Genomic DNA, 9,132 nt, shown 5'->3' on the forward strand with positions numbered 1-9,132 from the left:
TTACGTAAGACGGTACTGGACTGTTGTCCAAAATTTTATCAGTTATTTTTGCTAACTCATCTATGATTGTGGTTTTGTATACTGATAGAATCCATCTCACGTTGTTTGACATACGTTGCAACTACAGTGTTGTTAATGCCTCCTCTGAGACATCTGCGCCTGATAACGTGCGCATTTCGCGTACCAGTTGGCTTGGTTTTTTATTCGAAAGTTTCAGACCGGTGAACAGCTTTATAAGCTGCTGTTCTGACTACTCGGAAAAACGAGAAATTAGTTCTTTTTTTAATTTGTCGTATTTACCTGTTTCAGGAGGATTTTTTGCAATAGCGTTGCTGCATCCAGCGCAGTGATTACTGTGTAGAATTTTGATAAATCTGACGTCTCGGCTCATATGAAGTAGGCTTTCAATTTGTGCAAACCATAAAATTGGGTCCTTAGATAAAAAGTTTGGCAACTTCATTTGCCCAATCGCTTGCACTGCCCACTTTTCCGCTTCAACTGGCTGGAATTTATTTGTTTCTGCAGGAGTCTCTGGTGACCCCGAAAACAAGAACAACGACATTAGTGAATTTGAATCAGCAAGCAGCAACATGGATGCAGGCAAAGAAAAATGTCAAAATGAACAAATGAACTAGTTATAATTAAAAAGCTACGGCTACCAGAAAATTTGAACAATTACTACGACATCACAACTGGTTGCAAAAGACCATTCATCTCCAAATTACTGAGATGGGACGTATTTAACCTGGTACACTCGTTATCGCATCCATCACTCGTTATCGATAGCACCATCAATAAGGTACGCAAAGTAACCTTTGCCGAGTAAGACCCTTTGAGGTAAATAAACCCAGTTCCAGTAACACAAAACATCACCACAGCCTTCTACGCTCATTGAAGGGGGAGTGCAGGCGATCACATTAACTAGTGCAACGGCATCGTGATGTAAAAACCAAAGTACAAACAGCAACTAACTTAATGGTCCAGCGTGCATTAGTATTTAGCGCGTCTTCTCAGAAGCAAGAGAAAAAAAACAATCATTACATGTAAAACAATATATGCTTGCAAAATAATAAACATTAACAACATTTATTTAAAAATGTTTTATTTAATAATAAAGTGGTACTGCAAGTGCTTTTAAGCAAAATTCAATTTTATATGTTTATGTAACTAAATAAATTACTAAGTAAATTTCATTAACCATACAAAGAGCTTTTTTACTTACTTTAATATACAGTAAATAAAATTCGACCAAAATTATACCAAAAAAGACGAATGCAACATTGGAAATGATCTAAATTTGACATATTTGACACATGAAATAAAATGTTAACATCAAAGAAGATAAAGAAAAGAAACTGAGAGGAAATTTTGAATAATGGTGCCTCTTTGTGTAATATCGCAAAGAAAATCTCTTTTACTTATTTACCATACCAGAATTGTCAAATATTAAAAACGGTGTGGCTTATAACTTAAATATTTACTACATTTGTGGTTGCATATTAGCATGTAGCCATTTCTTCTAATTAGAAGAAATAGTATAAATTATTGTTCTTGGAAAATCCATTGTATATATTAATACGATTATAATGAGTAAATATAGGCATGATTTTTTATATCAGTTTTACTTCAATTTACATAAAAGTTTTAAATGCGCTATATAAATCAAATATAAATGAAGAATTGGTAAACTAAAATCAATAGTAACTATAAAGTATCTATTATTGATATATGTAAATATGTATATATAATTAGTCATGAAATTGTTTTAATAAAATTAAAAAAATTGTATCGCATTTATTAAAATAAAAGTTCTTTTAATCATGTTGCACATATACGTACTATATTTATATATATGCTGAGCATCTAATAGAAAAGTTAGTACGTGTTTATACATTTCGAGTATTAGGTTGCATTGTTTTAATATTTTGTTTTAAAAATTTTAATATTAATATAATTTTTTAAAATTCAAAAAAAGTTTGGTATATTGTAATACAATTTTTGCTTGTGCATCAAATTTTTTTAATATAGAAAATCGTAAAAATGTATATACTGTTTACTACTACATATTTTTTTAAGTTTTAAGCAATCCTTTCAGTAAGGTGAAATGTTTTTTGCATATGAAATTCAAGAGATTCTTAATTAGTTAATAACAACATTGTAAACAATAAGGATCAATTTCATCGCATAGTGTTAGAAGAAATATTAAATATATAAGCATTTTCCGCACCACCTATGAGGTATGCTTGCTGGCGCGTTACCGAGGCCTATCCCCCAAAATATTTTATTTAACAAATATACAATTTTATGTAAATAGAATTTAGAATAACTTAATATATACAATATAATATTACTATTTTAAAAACATTTAATATTAAACCAAAAATAATAAGGAACTATTAAATTAAAGATAAATTATAAATAAATTTAATTTGTGCTGTTTATAAGTGTTGAAACCATAATTGTTTATGTTTAAAATTCTACACTTTATTATCTCGATTGAAATATTTTAAAATGAAGTAAATTCTTACTTTAATGAAAAAAGATAGAAGAGTTTCAAATTTTGCAATTAGAGCAACATATGTAGGGATGAACGTTTTTTAATTTATTAAATAAATGTTGCGCTAAACCTAATTTATAGCAATTGCTATCGAACTGATCCGAAAATTGTGATTCTAATTTTTCAATATATGTAGTAATATATGTATATATAATAACAACACTCAACCAAAGTATAATTAATAATATTAATTTCACTTCAGGATTTTTCCTTTTTATAATTATTAGTATTTCATGGAAAAAATAATTTTCTAATCACTTTCAAAGTACTAAATTATAAATAAAAGCACAACTTAATTCGTAGTTTATTATATACACTAATTAGGCACACATCTAAGTTTCTAATGTGTTAATACATTTATATACCATATTTATTTTATTCTATTCTACAACAATAAATTGTGTTATTTTTAATTAATAATATACCTTCGATAATCCTTTGGAAAAATATAGAGATGTTTGAAATTTAAACATCCAAGTACGCACTTCCGTTTCATCTGTAAATAAATTTTAATTAACTAATAATTCGTATATTTTTCTGGAATAATTACCTTTTTTTAATGCTTTTATAATTGAAAAGAAATTCCGCCTTATTTTTATTTTAGTAATGTGGTATTTGTGCACTTAATTGCAACTTTGGCGCATTTTCTCGTAACGGATTTTTAATGTCAAAAAACCAAAACAAACAACGAAATTTCTTAGAAACCTCTCTTAGTTTAGCAAATATCGTGGTGAGTAGGGACCGGGTGGGCAAAGTAGCAGGCTCCGGGTGGGGAAAATATTCACGCGCCATTATGTAGCATTAGGCTTTTTGTTATTGTACTGCGTAATATTTTCACCTCATTACACAAAATTTTTGAATATTTTTTGAATAATCCAGGAAAATTTATACACAATTTTTCGAGTAACTCTCAGTTTCTTTTCTTTATCTTCTTTGGTTAACATAAACAAACAATCAAAATTCAAAACAAACAACAGGTAAGAATTTTTTTAAACATTTGTTTTTTTATAAATAAAATAAATAATTAATACATAAAAATTAGTTTTTTTATTAAATATATATTTGATATAATTATAAAATTTCATATACTATTTAATAAAAAATATTTATTTCAGGTTAACATCAGGAAAGCAATAATTGCGATCTCTCAAGTTTGATTTATAAATTTAAAATTGTGTTTAATGTAAAACAAAAAAAAAATTACCCGGAATGCGTGTGGAACTATAGAACTATGAGAGGGAAATCTTCTTCGATGAAAAAGGTGAAAGATGTTATATGGGAACCGCGCACGAAGTGCAAACGAAAGTGCACTTCAGAAATTTCTATTATATCATTACTTTTTGGTAATTAGAACTACATAATCCTTTACGATTAATATTTGATGTTTTATTTAATAATTAATAAAGTATAATGAATAATATATGTTATTAAGTATTATGTTAACTTTTCTCTTTTATTTTAAAATAGTAAGGTTCAGCAATGTATTGTGGTTTTCAACGGAGGTCCCGTCATCGTGGAAGTTTGTCAATATCGTGTATAGAATTTTGGAGAACTTGCCTATTGACAACACCTTCGTATTAATTTCTGATAGTCATCCTTACCGTTACTGCCAGCGTCGTCAACATTATCGTCAACATATTTGAAGTCAAAAAAGAACTTCACCTACAAAGAAAAGAAAAATCAGTGATAACCGACTATATTTTTTTATTTTTATTTTCAATAAATTATAAATTATTAAAATTATAAATGTAATAATAAAAATTTTTTGTAAATATTATATTTATATAAAATCTAATTACATGAAAAATATATAAGGTTTTTTTTGTTATTTTTAATTTATAAACTATTAGTGTTATTATTAGCTATTAGTTAAAATAAAACTTACTGAAAATTTGAACTTAACATCGTTTTATTTCGTCTCCATTTGGATTGTAGCTGTTTAGTGTTCAAAATTATTCTAAAGCCTCCTGTTGTCTTTTCAGAACCGACGTAACTCGTTTAAATATTGCTCTTTATTTAATAATATTTATTGCCCGTATTTACCAAAGTCCAGTACTTCCTTTAGCTTTTAGAAATCATTGGAGAAACCACTGTTTTTTGTCGATTTTGAATAATTTGTAATTTTTTATAAATCATTGCATGTTCTTTTGTATACGCAACAACTAATGCATTCATATGAACAATATCACAAAAATTATATACCAAATTATTCAAATTTTCTGCGTTTTCCATGCTAATTTAATTTCTTCTAACAATACAACGTTTAATGTCATCTGTTTACAATTAAAATATAAACAAAGAAAAGCTCTACAACTAGAAATTTTTGACACATAATAGCACTTTCCCATTCCTTAAGTCAGTTGTGTTAATGTAAACGACAAAACGCTCAATGTTATTAATTAACTTACTAAGTAAGCCGTGGAAACGCGGTAATAAAACAGTTTTTAGGGCTCGCATAAAAAGGGCAATAGATAAAATAAATTAATGGTTCTTCACAACGTTGACTCTACAAAATCTTTTTGAAAATAAAATTTCATGAATATTTTATGCCCCTGTAGCAATTGTTAAAAAAAACGTAATATTACTTTCACCTAAGTTCCAAACAAAATTTATTTTGCGTAAATTCTGTATAAATATATTGAGAATATTCAAGCTTTTTCTATAAAAAAATCATAAAAATGTTTTAAAATTCAGTTAGTGCAGCTATAAGTAAAGTAATAAACAATATTCAAAATTCAAATATTGTAACTTTAAATACTAATCGGACATTCCAATTAAGTATATCAGAGCTGTCCAGACCAGACAAGATTGTGACCCAATGCAAAGCACTGAATAGAAGAAACACTGAATGGAAGACCGTAGAAATTAATACATACGTTCATAATTTTTCCGGAGGAAAATAAAAATACGGTATAATCTTTATTTTTAATTGTTTATTTTTTATTATTTATTCTTATTAATCCTTCATAAATTTATCTTTTACAATTCTATATACTATCAGCATTATAAATATTAATTGTTACCAAACAAAATATATCTTATTTTGAATGTAATGTTAATATAATGTTGTACAAAGAATTACATATATACTAAATTCTTTGTCAATTAAGTAAATTAACGTGAAGTGTAAGAAATTATTTAAAACATTTTTATTTATTTATTTGGGATACCATAAAAACAAAATAATATACTTACCAAAATATAACAAAGAAAAATTTGCCTAATTGTGATAGATTAGACATATATCACGGGCCCTATTAAATAAATGAAATGTTTTCTTTTATAAATGTGAACGGCATTGCCACCATTTTAGCGTCTAAGTGTTTTACATATTGCCCCCGCTTTACTAATCGAAAATGAATATTGCACTAAAAGTCCATTAAAAGATTATCTCGATTGAAAATATTACCTTAGATTTAGCATTCAAAAACGCTATTACTATTATTGATTTAGGGTTATTTTGCTTTTCCTTTTGGCATTTTCTTTTGTAAGCATATCACAAAAGAACAACTGCTTATTTAAAAATAACATGAAACAAAAAAACTGCTGGTTTATTTAGTCCAACCTTTTTGAAATTGCTTAACTAATAAGCAGCTCAAATCACATGATGCCAACACTAATACTACGTTTCCCCTACGTACTTAGTAAGTCATATAGTAACATTGCTTGTCGCGTTTACATTATCATGAGTTACTTAAGGAATGGGAAAGAGCTTTTATGTGTCAAAAAGTTCTAGTTTTAGAGCTTTTCTGTGTTTACATTTTAATTGTAAACAGAAGATATTAAATGTTGTATTGTTAGAAGAAAATAAATCAGCATGGAAGAAAACGCAGCAAATTTGAAGAATTTAATATATAATGTTTGTAATGTTGTTCACAATATAAAAGCGGCAGTTGCTGCATATACAAAAGAACACACAATTATTTTTAAAAAAATTACAAATAATTCAAAATCAACAAATGACAATGCTTTCTTCAATGATTACTACCAAAGAAGATAAAGAAAAGAAACTGAGAGTTACTCGAAAAATTGTGTTAAAATTTTTCTGGATTATTCAAAAAATATTCAAAAATTTTGTGTAATGAGGTGAAAATATTACGCAGTACAATAACAAAAAGCCTAATGCTACATAATGGCGCGTGAATATTTTCCTTACCCGGACCCTGCTACTTTGCCCACCCGGTCCCTACTCACCACGATATTTGCTAAAGTTAGAGAGGTTTCTGAGAAATTTCGTTGTTTGTTTTGGTTTTTTGACATTAAAAATCCGTTACGAGAAAATGCGCCAAAGTTGCAATTAAGTGCACAAATACCACATTACTAAAAGAAAAATAAGGCGGAATTTGTTTTCAATTATAAAAGCATTAAAAAAAGGTAATTATTCCAGAAAAATATATGAATTATTAATTAATTAAAATTTATTTACAATTGAAACGGAAGTGCGTACTTGGATGTTTAAATTTCAAACATCTCTATATTTTTCCAAACGATTATCGAAGGTATATTATTAATTAAAAATAACGCAATTTATTGTTGTAGAATAAAGTAAATATATAAATGTATTAACACATTAGAAACTTAGATGTGTGCCTAATTAGTGTATATAATAAATCACGAATTAAGTTGTGCTTTTATTTTTTATTTTTTCCATGATATACTAATAATTATAAAAAAGGAAAAATCCTGAAGAGAAATTAATATTATTAATTATACTTTGATTGAGTGTTGTTATTATATATACAAATATTGAAAAATTAGAATCACAATTTTCGGATCAGTTGGATAGCAATTGCTTTAAATTAGGTTTAGCGCAACATTTATTTAATAAATTAGAAAACGTTCATTCCTATATATGTTGCTCTAATTGCAAAATTGAAACTCTTCTATCTTTTTTCATTAAAGTAAGAATTTACTTCATTTTAAAATATTTCAATCGAGATAATAAAGTGTCGAATTTTAAATATAAACAATTATGCTTTCAACACTTTTAAACAGTACAAAAGTGTTCATATTCTTTAAGTGATTTTTTGCTTAAACAAAAAATATTTTAGTTTTAATTTTATAATTTATTAAATTTATTTATAATTTATCTTTAATTTTATAGTTCCTTATTATTTTTGGTTTAATATTAAATATTTTTAAAATAGTAATATTATTTTGTATATGTTAAGTTATTCTAAATTGTATTTACATAAAATTGTATATTTGTTAAATAAAATATTTTGGTGGATAGGCCTATTGGGGAACCGAACACCTAAAACTCGGTAACACGCCAGCAAGCATATCTCTTAGGTGGTGCGGAAAATGCTTATATATTTAATATTTCTTCTAACACTATGCGATGAAATTGATCCTTATTGTTTACAATGTTGTTATTAACTAGTTAAGAATTTCTTGAATTTCATATACAAAAAACATTTCACCTTACTGAAAGGATTGCTTAAAACTACAAAAAATATGTAGTAGTAAACAGTATATACATTTTTCCGATTTTCTATATTGAAAAAATTTGATGCACAAGCAAAAATTGTATTACAATATACCAAACTTTTTTGAATTTTAAAAAATTATATTAATATTAATCTTTTTAAAACAAACTATTAAAACAATGCAACCTAATACTCGAAATGTATGAACACATACTAACTTTTCTATTAGATGCTCAGCATATATATAAATATAGTACGTATATGTGCAACATGATTAAAGAACTTTTATTTTAATAAATACGATACAATTTTTTTAACTTTATTAAAACAATTTCATGACTAATTATATATACATATTTACATATATCAATAATAGCTACTTTATATTTACTATTGATTTTAGTTTACCAATTCTTCATTTATATTTGATTTATATAGCGCATTTAAAACTTTTATGTAAATTGAAGTAAAACTGATATAAAAAATCGTGCCTATATTTACTCATTATAATCGTATTAATATATACAATGGATTTTCCAAGAACAATAATTTATACTATTTCTTCTAATTAGAAGAAATGGCTACATGCTAATATGCAACCACAAATGTAGTAAATATTTAAGTTATAAGCCACACCGTTTTTAATATTTGACAATTCTGGTATGGTAAATAAGTAAAAGAGATTTTCTTTGCGATATTACACAAAGAGGCACCATTATTCAAAATTTCCTCTCAGTTTCTTGTGGTCGTGTGAGTTTCTTTGATTTACTACAGACGTAAAGAAAGTGCTGGACGGTGTGGTGAGAGTGACGGCGAGTAAATATTATTAAATAAAGAATAAAATTTTAATGATTTGCTATTTTAGATAAAAATGAAATCTGTATGTCGGTTTTGAGAAGACAACAGAGGGCTTCAAAATAAGTTTGAACACTAAATAACCACAATCCAAATAGAAAAGAAATAAGGCGATATTTGAAACAAATTTTCAGTAAGTTTTATTTTAACTAATAGCCAATAATAACACTAATAACTTATAAATTAAAAATAAAAACAACAAAAAATATATACTTATATATTTTTCATATAATTAGATTTTATTTAATTATAAAATTTATAAAAAATTTATATTATTACATTTATAATTTT

General features: G+C 26.3%; 1 long non-coding RNA gene across 1 annotated transcript; it reads right to left on the reverse strand.

Annotated features, from left to right (window-relative positions):
* Positions 1 to 4,023: 4,023 nt before the first annotated feature.
* On the reverse strand, positions 4,024 to 4,697 carry LOC119673417. The gene is made up of 2 exons (XR_005252050.1): positions 4,443 to 4,697; positions 4,024 to 4,219 (listed from the first exon to the last, which is right to left on the reverse strand). It is a non-coding gene; the product is annotated as an uncharacterized LOC119673417 (long non-coding RNA).
* Between the last annotated feature and the right edge of the window lie 4,435 nt (positions 4,698 to 9,132).

This window comes from Teleopsis dalmanni, chromosome 1, assembly GCF_002237135.1.
Source record: "Teleopsis dalmanni isolate 2A chromosome 1, ASM223713v2, whole genome shotgun sequence".
NCBI lineage: Eukaryota > Metazoa > Arthropoda > Insecta > Diptera > Diopsidae > Teleopsis > Teleopsis dalmanni.